The sequence below is a fragment of the Thermobia domestica genome, chromosome 13 (assembly GCF_964235325.1).
Source record: "Thermobia domestica chromosome 13, izTheDome1.hap1.1, whole genome shotgun sequence".
NCBI lineage: Eukaryota > Metazoa > Arthropoda > Insecta > Zygentoma > Lepismatidae > Thermobia > Thermobia domestica.
In genome coordinates this window covers 106,434,530-106,452,553 of record NC_137466.1, presented here as the reverse complement: position 1 = coordinate 106,452,553, position 18,024 = coordinate 106,434,530, and positions in this window count along the sequence as shown.

Here is an 18,024-nt window from a genome sequence, read left to right as displayed (position 1 = left end):
CGTAATATCTGATTCACTGCATTATCTTTATGCTCCATACTCTATCGGAAACCCGTTTGATATAAAATAAGCTTAAAAAATTAAAATTCTTAGTCGTAACTAAATCATACATTTTAAATTTTATTTTCTGTATGCACTACTGAATATCACAGATATAGAGCTAAAGCGAGCATACTGAATATTGCCTCATGTGTGGAGTCGTTTAAATATTACTTAAGCATTAGAGAGAGGCAGTTCAATTTTTTTGTTTACTTTTCCATTTCATACATGTTTCTGAATGAGGTATCTTAGTTTTTCGTGACCCTTGAACGCCTTCTGTCAAAATAAGGTTTGCGGATTAAAGGTGCGGCGTGTGAAAGTACTGCCCAGGCGGCAAAACTGCTAGCGCCGGCCCTGGCACCGACTACAACGTACTACAACTCTCTATATTTTACCGTGCTCCCATGTGAGGTGTCTCATTCTATTATCTGCATGATATTATGAAATTCGGTTATCTGTAGCTTTCGAGACTTTCGCTATATGCAAAATATAATGTCACATAAATAAAGTAAGAGATTTGATAATGATTAGTTAAATATGTATCGTAAAGGGGTTTTAGGGGGATAAAAAATTTTCTGCCAAGGATTAAATATCTCATGCACTCCTGAATTTACAGAGGTGGAACTCGGCGTTTAGACTATTCATTAAAAATTTAAAAGGGCGTGTTTCAATGTTTACGAAAATTCCGCTCCTAATGGGGGAGGAGAACGAAGTATCGTTCCTATAATCTTGAAATTTATTTTTCTTTATCCAGAAAGTGCCAATGTAAAATTAAAAACTGCTTAAGTTGTAGGTGTGAAATTCGGCTTATAGGCTCTCGGTTAAAAATAATGAAATCTGTTTCAGCCTCTCAAAAAATTCCGCCCCTAAGAGGATAATTTCATATTCACATTTCCATTAATTTTCTTTATTCTGAAACTTCTAAATATAAGGATACGTTTAAGTTGCAAGTATGAAATTCGGTGGATAAAGTCTTAATTTAAAATAATAACATATATGTTTTAGCATTCCTAAAAATTCCGCTCCTAAGGGTGGAATGGGGATCATTTCTATAATATCCAAGTTGTCCTTTTTTATTAAGAAAATGCCCAATCAGAGGATTTGGTCAAGGCAGAAGTGTATAAACACTTAATTTAAAGTAAGGTAATACATGTTCCATCGTTTTAAAGAATTCAGCTCCTAAAAGAGAAAACTGGGAAACCTTTCTCTTTCTTTAACCAGAAAGTACCCCATATAGAACTTTGTTTTTAAGTTGTGCATGTGCTCCTCGGTACACAACACGTTCATTAAAAGTAGATGATTCAGCGTTTTCAGAACGTGAACGAACACTTTTGCTAGTATTGGTATAATTTAATGGCCATTTATTTTCTTCTACAATGATTTCTCATGTGGAGAATACTAAAAAAGAATGAATATGTTTCCACATTACTTTTTGTTTAAGAGGAAACATTAAAGATAAAATGGGGAAAGAATTGAGATTTTGTCTAATATGTATGTTCTTATGTATTATATTACATAGCTGTGATATAAATTTCTTACATTCTTACATAGATGCTCCTTATTAATGAAATGGAGATTCTTTATTTAACAGGCATTTTTAAAGGCAGGATTCAAACCCATGCCAAAATGAACAGTTGCATCCAGTTCCATGACGCTATCCACGACACCAAGAACACATGACTTTGACTCTTGTCCGTTTATTTTTGTTACTATTCTGTTGACGATGTACGGTCTACAGCCTTGAATCTGTCATCATGCATTATGCCAGTTTTTTTACTTTTTCTTCTTTTTTGTCATATTTTATGTTTGTTTTCTACTTGTTACTTTATTTATTTGGGGGCAATGTCCAGATGGTCTATTTCTATTAAAGAATGCATTTGTTGTTCCATAACAGAATAAAGAGCAATAAATTTCTCTTGTATACAGAGCCTAGAGACGTAAGAATCTAAGTTTAACTTTTTACACGTAGTCTCTGGAAGGTAATCTAGTTTTTGTGAACGGAAATGTATGCCTACCCAGAGCTAGTGCCAAGCCTACCCAGAGCTACTTGAATAATTTATGAATTAAATCTTTAAAATATTTGTAGAGTATTGTATCAAAACTTTCCTGTAAGAGAATCTTCGAAATGTTTAAATTTGTAATTAATGATACACGCAAAGGCCTAGACGAACGTGCGCTCATCAACTTTTGCATTGTAGTTCATGACAGACCGGTAGCCAGTCCAAAAATAATGGGGAGGGCGGTAGAAGTTAGGGGGGGCGATCCAACCATGTTATAGTTTATCACCATATTATAGTTAATTTGCAAGTCTATTGTAAAAATTTTAGGGAAGCCCGACACCCCCTAGACCTCCGTGGATACGGGCCTGGTTCATGAAGAACCTGCTAGTAGCTCTGAAATAGCTAAGGCCGGCAAATTTTAATCTGACTGCTCTGCCAGATATTTTCAGTGTGTATTGCAAGTTTTAGCCCATGAATAAGCATAATATCCAATACATGTTCCGAAGCATATTCGTATAAAGTTTTGGCCAGCTCTTGCAGACTCTGCCTACTCCAACAGGTACACTACCGCCAAGCGCTGGCTCCCTTTCCCTGAGGTCGCTAGTATCGCTTGTTTATTTTATTTATTTATTTATTTATTTTACAGAGATGCGAACGGCTTAAAGCGGCGTTAGGAAACTAAACATGCTAGAGACAAAGTGAGAGGAAGAGGCAGTATCGATAACAGATAATACATATTGTTAGTGCTCGGTATCTTATCTTTCTTAAACGATCGGCATACGAACAACATGAAGAAATAATAAAAAAATAAATAATAAAAACGTGTGTTTTCTTCTAATTCTTTGTGAATAAATAAATAAATATTAAACAAGACGGCATGACCATTTGAAAATATTTATTATTATTTATTTATTTATATTTATTAGTTATGATGCATTTGTTGTGTCAGTTTCATTACAAGCGGTAGGCGATAACCCAGGGTCTCGCGCTTCCAAAGCCCACACAAACACCAACAAGCTTAAATACGATTTGACACTGACTTTTATAAAGATCGATAATCATCGATTCAATAATTAGGTCTAATAATATAAATACAAACAATTATGAATTCGGATTTGTTAACATAAAACATTACATAATGGTGGCTTGAAACAAACTTATCATCTTTCCTTGTAACAGTGTCGTGTCGTGGGGGGAGGGCGAGCGGGGATACGGCCCTGGGCACCAAAGTAAAAGGGCGAAAAATTCGGGGGACAAAAGAAAAGAAGGAAAGAAGACAGAGACAGGAGAAATTACTTGGAATATTACTAGTATGTACTTAAATTCTCTCCCTGCTTTAGGAAGTGGTCCTATAATGTTATGTTAGGTAAATGCATGTGCACATATATAAAATGTAAAGAAAAGGTAATAAAAAGTTCTCAAAATCAAGGAAAAGCCGGGTTTATTTTTGAAAATCTTACGCTTCGTACCAACTGTGGTGGCGCTTCGCGGCTGGGCTGTCGACCTCACTTAGTCATGTAGGGGCACCTTCATATACTCTCGCTCCGGGCTGATTTAATTTATTTATTTAACAATCATCAGATACAACTCACAGGCCATTTTATACTGGATATCTAACAACAACAACAATGAAAAGTATTTGGGAAGGTATCGGCCAGGGCCTGTACACCCCGGCACTGAGGAAAACCCCAGTCAGGATGGTCGGCAGCGAAAATCGAACCCGCGACCTCCCGAATTCGAAGCCAACGCTCTACCACTTGACCTACTTTTCCACGGCACTGCTCTGTCTTGTAATATTAGATCATTAAGGCGAGAACACAATAAATTTAGTTTTATTGTGTACTCGATAGTACACTTTATTATAATATACCTTCCCTGAGCATTTTGGTACGAGCCGCCACTGGTCTCTATCAACACCGAAACTAAGTGAAAGTTGGATTTACAGTTTAAGGTGTAATCCGAAGCACAAGCTCAAGGCTCTCCCACTGGGAATCAACCCAAGACTCTGAGTACGAAAGACATGCGCGCTAGTCACTATTCTATATAGGCAGGGCTAAGAAGAAGAGAAAAGAAAAAAGGAAGAAGAATCAGAACAGTGTAATTTTTCTTGTATTACCTTATAAAGCTTATGCTATGCAAGTGTGCCTGCTACATATGATAATATTAAGACTTATCGTGTATACTTTCATCAGTGGTGCCCACCCCCCTCATGTCCATGACGCACCCCCCTCAATTGTCTATCCGTAGGTGTTCTTCCATGAAAAAAAAATCTTTTCGATTAATTTTTACACACCCTCAAACATATTTATATAGATTTTTAACCCCCCCCCCAAATATTTCAATGACGCAGTTTGCGTCATAGCCCCCCTTGTGGGCACCCCTGCTTTCATTCATAAGATAAAATACACAGCAAAAAATGAGGTGTTGAAATAACACAAAATGACTACAACTTTAGCGTGTTACTTGTGTGTCAATTCAGCACAAAGTTTTTTTTGTTTTTTTTTAATGCTAGCTTGAAAGCTAGCTACCTCTAAGAGGGGTACGCCCTCCTTCAGGGAAGGGAAGTTATAGGAAAAGTTGTTGCATGGATTATGTGTGGATGGTCTAAGGGAGGCTAGAGTACTGGGTTATAGTGTTCATTATATACAGTTATTTATTTATTTATTAAATCAAAATAACATGGACATTATGATCTTTGCGATCATAATCATTATGACATTGGTAGTGGAAGGAATTTGGGAACATAGTCATATTACAAATACAATACAAATATTATAGTACGGCACAAAGATTATAACACATAATGTAAGCAGGGTATAAGAAGATATTTACGGACAAATTTGAAAAAATGGATGGTGATGGAAAGCACAAAACAAGGAATGAAGCAAAGTGAAGAGAAAAAGAGGCGTTAAGATTCTATTTATTCGGCAAGGAAAATATGTTATGAGTATGATAGATGGCATGAGGTGCAGACACGTCACAACACTAGGAAGATGTTAAGTAAACGAATGCAGTTAACTTCTGCCTAGGGGCGACTGTAGGCTGATGAAGACATGGGGAAGCCCTGTTAGTAACAGAGGAAATCACTGTGCAATATAAGATGGAAATATATGAGGTATATGAGCATGAATGCAAAAGTCCTCTATGAGCGCATGAGCTGGATGATTAGGAGGTAATGTGTAATAATATAGCGTGAAGAGTAAATGTAGAGGTGTATAAGTATAGCGTGCTTTGTAGGGATGGAGTGTAAGATAATGAATGGTATCAAAAAGAAGTGGCTGGTGATGAGTGAAGCGGTCGGTAATGAACTTGCAGCGTAAGGCTTCTAGGTGATACTTGAGAATAGGAAAAGAAATACGAGAATAGAGATCTTGTGTAGGACTAGGCAATGAGATGCGAAAAGCAATTCTAAATGCATGACGTTCGAGAATGGCAAGTTTTTCGTAATATGAGGTTGGTGCAGAGATCCAGGCGGGAAAGCCATATGTCAGTACTGGCCTAAGAAAGACTTTGTAAGTGTTAAGAACAAGATTCGAGGAGAGACCCCATGTGGTACCTGTTAAACGTTTCAGAAGATTAAGTCTGTTATATGCTTTTGCCTTGACTGAATTGAGATATTGTGTCCAGGTGAGGTAGTGGTCGAATGTGATGCCTAGATAGGTAACTGTTTTGCCAGGATGTAACGGTACGTCATTGACTTGTAAGGATAGCTTGGAAGGATTCCGATGGATCTTCGTACGTTTTCGGGGTGGAATGAAAACGATGGCTTGTGTCTTGGCGGCATTGATGGTCAGTTGCCAAGTGTGGCACCAATCCGTGAAACGATTAATTGCTTCCTGAAGAGCAAGATTGATGTGTACTATTGTGCGACAGAGGGCAAGAAATGCTGTATCATCGGCGTATTGGAATAAAGAGACGTTCGGAGGTAGCTCAGGAAAGTCGGCGACAAAAAGCAGATAGAGGAGTTGTGATAATGTCGAACCCTGTGGAACGCCTGATAACAAGAAGATCAGGTGTGGCAGCTGATCGTTGATGGCAATATAGGCAAGACGGCAGGTAAGGAAATGAAAGATAAGCCGAATATATGCAACAGGAAGTCGTAATTTGATAAGTTTATAGATGAGCCCTAGGTGCCAAACTTTATCAAACGCCTTTTCAAGATCGAAGAGAACAAGACAAGAGGGCTGAATAGAGTTATAATGATTGGTGACAAGTGACTTAAGACGAAGGAGTTGGTCGTTAATTGAATATGAGGGCCGAAAGCCAGCTTGATGTGTTGGAATGATATGATGATCGTTTGTTTAAGTATGGGTGTAATCTTTTAACCAGGATCAGTTCGAAAATTTTACTGAAAGTGGAGGTGAGTTGTATTGGCCTATAGGATGAAACATCGGATGGTGGATTTTTAGGTTTGAGAAACATGGGTGTTTTCGAAACCTTCCAGTCAGTGGGAAAGAGACCTGTGCCGAGAATAAAGGTGTATATAAGAGCAAGTAGTGAGAGAAGAGCAAAGGGACATTCTTTAATATGTCTATAAGTTATGCCATCGAATCCTGGAGCGGTGTTTCTCTTGCGGCGTAGTACAGCGGTGATTTCATTAGGTGTAATGGGAACAGTGAGAACATGCTGCGGAAGAATGTGAGTGATGTTGGGCTGTAATTGAGGTGAATCAGTGTTGACTTGAGCAGTAGGATGAGTGCGGTAGGTATGATCGTAAACTGATGGTGTAAAAATGCTTTGAAGATGATCAGCGAAGGCATTTCATATGTCTAGATCTGATTGGAGCGGCTTATCATGGACAAGGAGAGGTTATGTTGTTTTAGAGGTTTTGCCACATAAAGCATTGAAACTTTTCCAATAGATTGTTGGATGTGAAGTGTCTGCTAGATTATTGCATGTTTTAATCCACTGACGTTGTTTATAGGCGGAGAGATAATTCCGGACAGTACGCTGCAATTGGTGATGAAGTATAAGTGCATCTGGATTGTGTGTGCGAAGGTAGTCGCGATAGCATTGGCGAGAGCGTCGAACCAAAGCAAGATAATGGGGTGGAAGTTCGGGGAGATATGGAACGGATGAAGATTGCGGGATATAGAGAGTAGATGCGCGCTGGATTGCTGTAGTGAGAGTGCCAATTTGTTCAGTAAGATCATCAGAAGTGACTGGGCCCTGGTAGGGTTCTATGGTAGAAGATATATAAGTACGATAGCTAAGCCAGTCGGTCTTATTATATCGAGGTGTGACTCGAGAAGTAGGGAAACGTGATGGACATGCAAGACCCGTATGGTAGGTCAGTTTGATAGGAGCATGATCGCTACCGAGCAAATCTAAGATTGTGACAGTGCAATGAGTAACTAATGTACTGGAAGTAAGTGCGATGTATGGCGTGGTGCTTGAAATTGGTCGAGCAGGAGAAGGAAGTGCAAGTAGTATGCCAGTAGTATGAGTGGTGATGAAGTCACAAAACTGAGTGCGTTCCTGGGCTGATCGACTGTGAAGGTTTATATCTGCAAGGATAATGAAATCTTTGTACGTATCGGATATATATGAAAAGAAGGCGCCAGGTCGATTGCTAGGTCGTACATAGATTGTAGCGAACGTAATTACTATGGACTTGAAATAAATTGTGGTGATGACATATTCAGGTAATTGCAGGTGAGGACAAGAGTGCTGTCTGTATGGCAGGTTATTGCGAAACCCTATAGCAGCTTCACCGTTAGCGCGAAGGGTTGGTAGGGTATTGTCATGTCAGATCAAGTCAGCGAGGGATTCTGCACGAGATGGCCTTCGTAAGAAAGGTTTCGTTTAGAAGAAATACAGTGACATGTTCTTCTAATAGTACTGCCTGGAAAAGGTTTTTGTTTTTGGGAAGTGAACGGATATTGAGAAATAAAAAGTTTAAATCCATGATGCGTATAAAGTTTGGCTGTAGTTTCGTAGCGAATGGTATGAACGTAATTATTAGAATAAGTAGCATAGAGAGAAACGTTAAAGATTTCTTTTGCTGCTAAGGTGAGTTGTTGGAGAACGTGCTGTCTATGAAAGGGGTGAATGTTTTGAAGAGCAAGTGTAAGGAATTCCAACAATTTGTCTACTGTCATGGGATCATCAACATGCTGATCTGTGTTTGTTGAGGTTGATTGTGTGCGTAAGGGAGCCACTAATTCAGGATGTGCCTGGTTAGGAAGAGGTTTACTTTTGCATTTGTAGCTATAAGAAGGATCTGATCTTTGCAGGAAGAACACTGAGAGGGAGCTGCATATTCGGACAGAGGCGTGTTTGGTGTAGACCGGAGCAATAGCCACAAACAGCAGGGTTGGTACATTGGGCCGTTGAATGGCTGTTGTACTCCTGACATTTCTCACACCTGAGTGGCATAGGTGCAGGTGACCGAGAAGGTTCCACGCGGTGTCTGCGTTTATAGATATATATACACCTTGGGTAAGAAGACGATCAATAGTTTCCTGTGATGGTGTAAGGACACGCACCATGTAGGTGGCACCGCTGTTATTACGAATGCGGATGATTTTATGAATCGTGTGCCCTTCGGATTGTAATTCATCCGAAATTTCCTCATCTGAATAGGTAAGATCGACTCCTCGAATAACAATAGATAACATGGGGGATCGCCTCGGAGGAGGAGATTGTTTACGACGGGAAGATGTGAGGTTGGTGAGGATTGATTGTTTACCGAAGATTTCAAAGGATGCTTTGTTGCGAACAGTAGTGGCGAAATTTGGATCGGGAGACTTGAAGATATAGCCATTGCGTGTTTTTACAACTTCGTGAAGTGGGAGGCTAGGTAGATATTTTCGTATTTGCAAGGTGATGAGTTTTTCATTAGAGAATTTACAATCGTAGTGTTGGAGCAGGAAAGAGTGCAGAGGTGGAGTAGTGTTTGATGAAATAATGACTTGGTCAGATGATTTGCGTACTACTGATGTGCCTTCGGCTTTCAGTATCTGAAGATTCAGAGGCGGAAAGAAAGTGTTGTTTCTTAGCTGGTGGTGAGTATTTTACCTTGGCAGCGAAACTCGTATGACTCTGAGGTGATCGAGACCTCGTCCGAGTTGAAGTGCCAGAAGCTGCGGAAGCAGTAGAGTATTCGGAGTTTCGACGATGTCTCTCTCTGCGGTCTTTCCGCTTCTCTACCTTCTCAGTGTGACCAGCGGGACCAGGGATAACAGGCGGCAAAAAATCATGATGACATTGTAAGGATTATCCAGAAACTAAACCAGGGTCCGCCATCAGAGTAGCCGATCAAGGGCACAAAGCCGTGCTAACTGTGTAAGGAGATGATATGATGCTATGAGATGAAAAATGTAAGGTGAGACGACCCGTTTGGATAGCCATCAAGGTTGGGTAGTTTCAGGTACCAAACTCGTAGCACTAGACGCCCTTGGCTTGATTAGTCTGACGTACAGTGCTCGGAAGTAGGGCAAGAGAAAAAACCCGGGATGAGGAGCAGGAAGGTAGCAAAAAACAGCCGTACTGACGTGTGGTACGTCACAGCTGATAGATCGAAATAAGTATCGATCTGGAGTATTAATCTCTGCAAAAAGACATCGCCTTCCGAGCATATCAAAAATAACTAGTCACTACCTGGGAGAATTTGCATTGGTATTTATCGTTAATATGAGCAAAGCTTTGGGAAATATCTTTGGCACTTCTGCAAGTAACGAATAATGTTCTATGTTTTCAGTAATCGGTCGCAATAATATTGTTGTAAACCTGTGAATCATCTGACAACAGTTACACAGATAGCTGTGCTTCCATCTGTTTTCTTTATCTGTTATTCTTGTGTCTTATCATATATGAACATCGCCACACCATCCAGAAAGCTATGCTGAGCGAGTCATGAACTCACCGCCAGCAAAGAAGCAAGATTTGAGCCAAAACAATACTTCCGTTTCCATGGATACCGCTATTTCTCATCCATCATCGTCACATCAATCTCATCCGCAATCATGCATTTCATCAATTTCAGTTCCACCGATTCATTCATTTCTGCTTCAAAACTTCGATCCTAAGTACGATAACATTAAATACGTGGTTCTTCAACTGCGCAAGTACTTACCGAGCATCGCTCTTTCTCAAGTAGTAAAGTCCCGTAATGGGATAATCTTGAAAATGCCGGATCCCAACTTTGCTATCACCATCAGGAACAAAGATTCCTTCGAGATCTTTGGGAAAACTGCAAAAATTGAAACCCTCAGGTCATCGAGACGTAAGCTACTATACCACCTCCTAGGAAACCTCCTCTTCTCTCTGTTGTTGTTAGGGGAGTCGACCCTTCATACACAGATGAGTAAGTCCACGAAGAATTGCAATTAGAAAGTTTCAACATAACAAAAGTTCTTCGTATTCGTAACGATCAGGGGCCCACATAATACATGATGCGGATCTTAACCCCATCACAGGAGACGATTGATTCATTGCTTACTAATGGCGCACTGATCTATAAAAAGAGGCACCGTGTAGAACCATCTCGCTCATCACCACCACTTCCTCTTCGTTCAGCCAAAAGTGCCAAGCTTACAATCAGCATACCACTGCTAATTGTCGAAACACAGCTGTTTGTGGTTACTGCACTAGAACTCACTCAACTCGCGCATGTTCCAATTTACAACTTCCGCCTCGCTGTGCTACATGCAATGAACAGCATCCAACTTATAGCTATAAGTGCAAAGGAAAGCCTCAACCTGAAATATCTCGTCCTGAACTAGTAGCCCCACTCCGGACTCACGACTCTTGCACAAACACTGACTTTCCCGTCGACTCCACTCCTGTCACCATCGATAAACTTCTTGCTTTCACTACATTAGCATTACAAAATATCCACCCCTTCATTCGCCCTCATATCCTTCAGCAAATCATTCACGCTGCTCGCATTATCTTTCATGTTTCCTTCAACGCCACTTACTCTAATACAGATGCTCATTTTCACACAACAAATCTCCCACCCACTTCTTAACTGCCATCACCTATTGCACTTAATTATGGCTCTTGTCTTCTTATTCCTTAATATTCGATCTTTTTCTAAAAACAAATTACTATTCGAAACGCTACTGCTCGAAGAAAAAGCAAATGCCTTTCTCTTAAACGAAACCTTCCTTAAAAGATCGGACGTTATCCACCTCTCTCGCTATAACATCCATCGCCATGACAATCTTCCTCCCGCTCAGAGAGTCAATGGTGGGGCAGCCATAGGGTTTTACCATACCCTTCCCTCCTGGCGCCATACTTGCCCGTTAAAAATCTTCCCGAGCATGTTATAACGACTCTATATTTCCCTCAAATTGCCATCACTCTCGTCACCATTTATATAAGATCAGGACATCCGATACCTCTTGCTTTCATCCAACATATTTTCAACACCTACAAGCACTATATTATCATGGCAGATATCAATCTCCATAGCTGTACCGATAATGAAGGCACCACCTTCACTCAGTTTATTACTTCCAATACTACAGGCATTCTTCATGATCTACCGACAACATCTCGTCCTGTCTCTCAGGCGACACCCGACATAGTCATCACTTCTAGTACTCTTGCCTCCTACTTTACCATAGATGTGCTTGCACTTCTTGGCAGTGATCACGCACCTATTCGGCTGACGTATCGCCATACTTAGGCCTCTCACTCTACCAATCCACCACATCTTCGGCCAACTCTTCGCTACGACAAAGCCAATTGGGACAAGTACCGTGACCATATCTCTGAGTCATTACATCATCTGCAACCTCCAGCGACAGAAGACCAGTTATATGACAGCATTCATACCATTAACTCAACTATCATTCATGCATCAGAACTTTACATTCCATCCACTTTCTCCACACCGTATAAACCTAGTCTTCCCCCACAATATTTATCTATAATTCGCCGTTCCCGTCAATTGTACCGAGAATACCTCCGTACTAGAAATCCTGATACTCTTCATCATCACACCTAGCTACAGCATACCGTTTGAAACTATATCAAGGTTATAAACTGAGACAGTGGGTCAGAACGTGTAATATTCTTAATGAAACCAGCAATCCCACGAAATTCTGGAAAAGGTTTAATGCCCTGTGTGGGAAATATACCAAGCCGCATTACCCACTTCTTCACAATAACGCTCCGCTCCAAACTGACAAAGAGAAGGCAAGCGCTTATGCTGATTACTTACAGGACATCTTTACTCCTACACCATCTACCAGTTCCATCAATGCACACCCTGTTTACCGCATCAATCTTGCATCTCCTGACTTACAGCCTAACGTCTCTCATACGTTACCATATCATCCACTCACAGCATCCATCACTACCGATGAATTCATTACTGTTGTTAACCTTTAGCGAAATTCAGCCCCTGGCTTTGACGATATTACATATAGACATATCAAAGAAGGTCCTCCATTATTATTGAATCTGCTCGCCATCATCTACACATTCATTCTTCGCACAGGCTTCTTTCCAACAGACTTAAAAACTTCAAAAACTCTGATGTTTCTAAAGCCCAATAAGCCTCCAACCGACACATCCTCCTACCGTCCGATCCAGTTAACATCTACTTTCAGTAAAATTCTAGAACGTATCATTGTTAAGCGGCTACATCCGTATCTCGAAACTAAAAGTATACTTCCTATTCACCAAGTAGGCTTCCGACCTTCCTACTCCATCAACGATCAACTCCTTCGCCTCGCAGTCTAATCACAACTCACTACAATTCTGTCAAACCCTTTTGCCTTCTACTATTTGACTTGGAGAAAGCCTTTGACAAGGTATGGCACTTTGCACTTCTTTACAAGCTTATTCACCTTAAATTCCCCACTGCTTACGTTCGCTTTATTTATCACTTTCTGGTCTGTCGCCTTTCTTACGTCTCCATCAACAATCAGCTTTCTCATCCTATATTTCTTCTGTCTGGAGTACCTCAGGGTTCTGCTCTATCACCTCTGTTGTATATCATTTTTGTGGCCGATTTTCCTTCGCTACCTCCTGACATTTATTTATTTCAATATGCGGACGATACTGCCTTTCTAGCCTTGGGTAACACGATTCGACAAATTAATCAGAATCTGCAAGAGGCCATTAATAGCTTCACTCGTTGGTGCACCAAGTGGAACCTCTCTATTAATGCAACGAAAACCCAAGCTATCACTTTCATTCCACCTCGCAAACGTTCTAAGGTCCATCGAAACCCGTCGTTGCTCTCACTTTACGTTCACGATACTCCCATCATTCCAACCAGAACTGTCACCTACCTAGGCATCATTTATGATACTCACCTAACCTGGAAAGCTCACCTACAGCACATCGCTGCCAAAGCCTACCAACGCTTAAATCTCCTGAAGCGCCTCACTGGTACGACCTGGGGACTCCAACCGACCGTAGTCCTTAATACATACAAAGCATTCATGCGTCCAGTTCTCAGCTACGGCTTCCCCGCCTGGATTTCTGCATCCGCTTCCTTTTACGAAAATCTGCGAAATCTTGAACGACATGTTTTCCGCATAGCCCACCGTATTCAGCTACCCAGCCCCACCAGAGAACTTTATAAACTCATCAAATTCCCCAGCATCACATATCATCTTGAGTCTCTCCGACAGAAATTCATCTCAGCTCGTTACAGCTCTCAGCATCCATTACTCATGGCCAGTATGCATTTTCATGAACTTCATCCTATCCGTCTCGGTACGTTTACTCTCCACTTTGTCTCCTTTTCACACTTTACTGCTACACTCTGCCTCCCGATTATCCAGATCGAGTCCTGTTACATGACTATCAACTTCATGCCCATCTACCTCACATTTTCCCTTCATTTACTGCACAGGGATACCTCTGTGACTAACAGGGCTTCCAGCGTCATCATCAGCTTAGAGATACCCCTAGGCAGAAGGTAACGCTCATTCGTCTTCCTAACATAACCCTGTGTTGTCCCGTGTATCGCACTTCATCCCATTCTTCGCCCTCATTATTTCCTGATTAATAATTTACATGTTAATTATTTGAATGTTCATATCAAATAATCATCATTTATTGTAACCTTTTATGTTGCGATTACCTTAATAGTTATTGCTATTGTATGTATTTTGTCATAGTTATTGTTATTATATATGTCTATGTGTGACACCAATTAATCTACATTGCAAGTTCTGGCTAATAAACGTAGAATACCTTTCCCAACGTTATGATTATGGTTTCAGATAAATAAGGATAATAAAGGATCCATAAAGAATATCACTTAGCCCAACCATTGTTCCTATGAACCTAAACTATCCTATCACATCCTATACCTAAAAGAGAGTGTAGCCCTCTAAAAGGATGCTAGCCTTTTAAAAAAATTGTGCTCAATTAACACACAAGTAACACGCTAAAGTGGTAGTCATTTTGTGTTGTTTCAACACCTCATTTTTTACAGTGTACAAGAAATTAGATATGCACGTAATAATTAAAAATGTTGAACTAAAGTACATCTGAATTCTATAAAAGCTTTCAGTATTACCTGTTTTAGAAAAACAAGATTGTGATTAATTTTATTTTCCATTTACAAGTTTCACATAACACATTTTCGGCCAAAAAGAAAAATGAAATGAAATCTTTGAGTTTTACGTCCCACGGTTATGCCGGTTAGGCTAAAGGAGACGGTGATGATGAGTGATGAATGAAATGGTGGAATGAAGAAAGTGGGAGGAAACGGGAGAACCCCGAGAAAACCCACGCACACGGTGTTTGTCCACCACAAAGTTCACTTGGCGGGGGCTGGGATCGAACCCGGGACCCCAAGCACCAGAGGTGAACGCTCTACCACTGAGCTACCGCGGCCCCTATGTCATGCATTTGTTGCTCCTTTTTCTAAGCAATTGTGTACTAGAAGCAACAAACGCATCCACTTTATTGGATGGCAACTGTCACCGATCATTTGAAAGTGAATATGGAAGAACCAACAAACAAAGTAAACAGACACTCGTCATTTTGTTATAAAATTAAATGGCGAGCAGATTTTATCTGATCCCAAACGGTTATCGTCGAATATACGCGGTTAAAGGAACACTCTGATTAGCCAAATTCAAAAGACCTCAACAATTTATCCCTCTATAAGCGACGTCCTCTTCATCACTTCCGTGGATAAGTCGGAAGAGCACGCGGCTAATAATCCAAAGGTTAGTGATTCGCGCCCACCCTGGGGTACATTTTTTACCAGTTTAAAGTGCTTTTTAGACTTTCCTTAATGTAAACACATTACGCGTATAGGCGATTTAACATATTTTGGGGAAATAATTTTGTGTTTCATTGACGCTTACGACATGGGGAACATACCTAGAACATAGGCACGTTCCCCAGGTACATGTCAGGCATGTGCCTAGGGACGGACATGGACTGTGACTTGTCATTTGCCATCCATGTGATTTCTCTCTCAGAGGTACATAAGACACATACTGGACACATTCCCATTTTCCTGAGGAAACATGATAGGCATATGCCTGCTAGTTAATTGTGCTGTTAGGGGCCCCCCGGGTTGCATACAATGGTAGCTGAGTTTGAATGTCATCGCTAATGGAAGTGTCACCATTGATTTCAGCGACCGAGAAAATTATGAATTCGACACTAATATTGGTTATTTTCTACTACTTATTGGTAACCACACCACAAGCACCCCTCGGGTCGCATATAATGGTAGCTGACTTTGAAAGTAATCGTCAATGGGAGTGTCACTATTGATCTCAGTGACCACGAAAATATGGATATGAATATCTGTCAGTTTTTAATATTTGTCACTAATATCTGTCAGTTTTTAATATTTTTAGATGTCTCGGTAACCCCCGCCCGCAGCCGAATTTGGTGAATTTGCAAGTGACCCCCCTGAGACTCTCTGGTTTAAATAAAAAAAAACACTTCGTCTTGGTCTGGAGCCTGGATCAAGGTATCCGTGACCAAAATTTGACAACTATCAGTCCACTCGTCTGGTCCCCAGACTTCAGATAGACAGACGGACAGAAACACACAAACTCTATTTTGTTTATATTATCTATCTATCTATCTATCTATCTATCTGTCTATCTATCTATCTATCTATCTATCTATCTAGTAGATATAGATATCTACTATATCTCTCTCTATCTATTTATATATATATATAGGGGAGAGGTGGGCAATGGCGATCACCTAAGAAAAATGGATTATTACGTAGTTTCATTTGAAAAATATATTGAAACAAATTTGTAAATACGTACTGCAATCCTTCTACAATAAGTATGAAAAATAAAAAGAGGATCATTCTTTCAGCTCGGGAACACGATGGAAAAAACTCAAATTCCTACTTCGGTCGCCATTCCCATCACATGTTGGTAATAGCGATCACAGTACAAGCTTAATAAACACACATAGTTTCATAGGCAGTTCGTTTTTTTTTTTTTTTTTTTTTTTTTTTCTACACTGCGCCTTCCAAAGACTGAGAAACGTCCACTGAATGTTTTATTGACGTTTTTTCAAAGACACGTCACAGATATATCCATGTGGTGAGTCCACAATAGTACAGTCAGCATGCACCCACGATCCACAAAGGTTACACCGATACCAAAGTTTCAGTGTTTCACTCAAGTAGGCGTATTACCTATCTTAGGTATAGCCTCTTTTATAATTTTTGGCTAGAGAAGTATTCCAAATGTTTGTTAGGAATGGCCATCACCATGATGGTAAATCGATCACGTTGATCGGCATTCCCAACATTGTGCCATTTTGAAAATTGAGCTGGTTATACTATAAAACGTAGTTTATTTGAAATATAACTCTGTGTCGTGCATTAGACGTAAATATAACTTTTTTATGAATCTCAGTAACTTCAAGATCTTACAACATAAAATTGTACGTATTGTGAGTTGAAATATGCAGATCCTTATAAGAAAATCAACAGAAACAAGTTTCAGCACGCTGTAGACTTCAGTCTTCTCTGACAACTTCCTCGACAATACACAAGAAACCTTGCTACAAGAGGCAGATGCCAGCACTAGTTTAACTTCTCGGGTCATGCAAGAGCGCAAGGTGGGCTGATCGCCATTCCCTTCCTCTCCCCTATACAATGGCGGATCCAGGATATGATCAAGGGAGGAGCTTAACCATAGTTTGCCGCTTTACCCAGTGTAAAGCAGGATTGAAGCCCATTTTATCCAGTGTATACCTGAGCGTCAAGGGGAGGGCTATAGCCCCTAAAGCCCCCTTGGATCCGCGCCTGTATATATATATATATATATATATATATATATATATATATATATATATATATATATATATATATATATATATATATATATATATGTGAGGTGTTTCAAGGTAACACCGACAACGTTTGGGAGGTGATTCCTCACACCAAGATAAGACAACAAGTATAAACCATCCTGGGTGCACAAATGCTTCCTTTCGGAGTTACAGGCTGCCGAAAACATGAAAAAACGAACTTTAATGGTCCATAGCTCCAATACTATGGGATCTATCGTAGTCGAGTCAAGACCACCTAAGAACTAGTATGTGCCCTATCCAAATATCCATGTATCAGTATCTTACGGTACTTCTGCAACAGTTTTTACAGCGGTAGTTGGTGATTTCTTCAAATTATATGCCCATAGCCAAACTCCCTCTATGAAAATGGTTGCGTGACTTGCAAAGAATATCGGGTATAGATTAAGAAAGAAGAGTCCATCAAATAAGAAATATAAATCTATTTTTCTTGCTTTAATAAGACGTTTTGTACTGTTATTAATCTGGAATAATAAAAAAATAATTGCGTACAAATTGATAATATACTCGCGAGCAGAAGTACCCTGAAAAAGGTTACATGTTATCCTATTACAAATAACATGCAATTATTTTATTACGGAATTCACACGTAGTATTTCAGGAGTTATTTCTTAAGGTAGGAATTGCTTTCATGGTGCAAGTTAATTTTGCGAGGACTTTCTCGTAAGGTACAAATGCGTATCCACACATATGCCACATATAC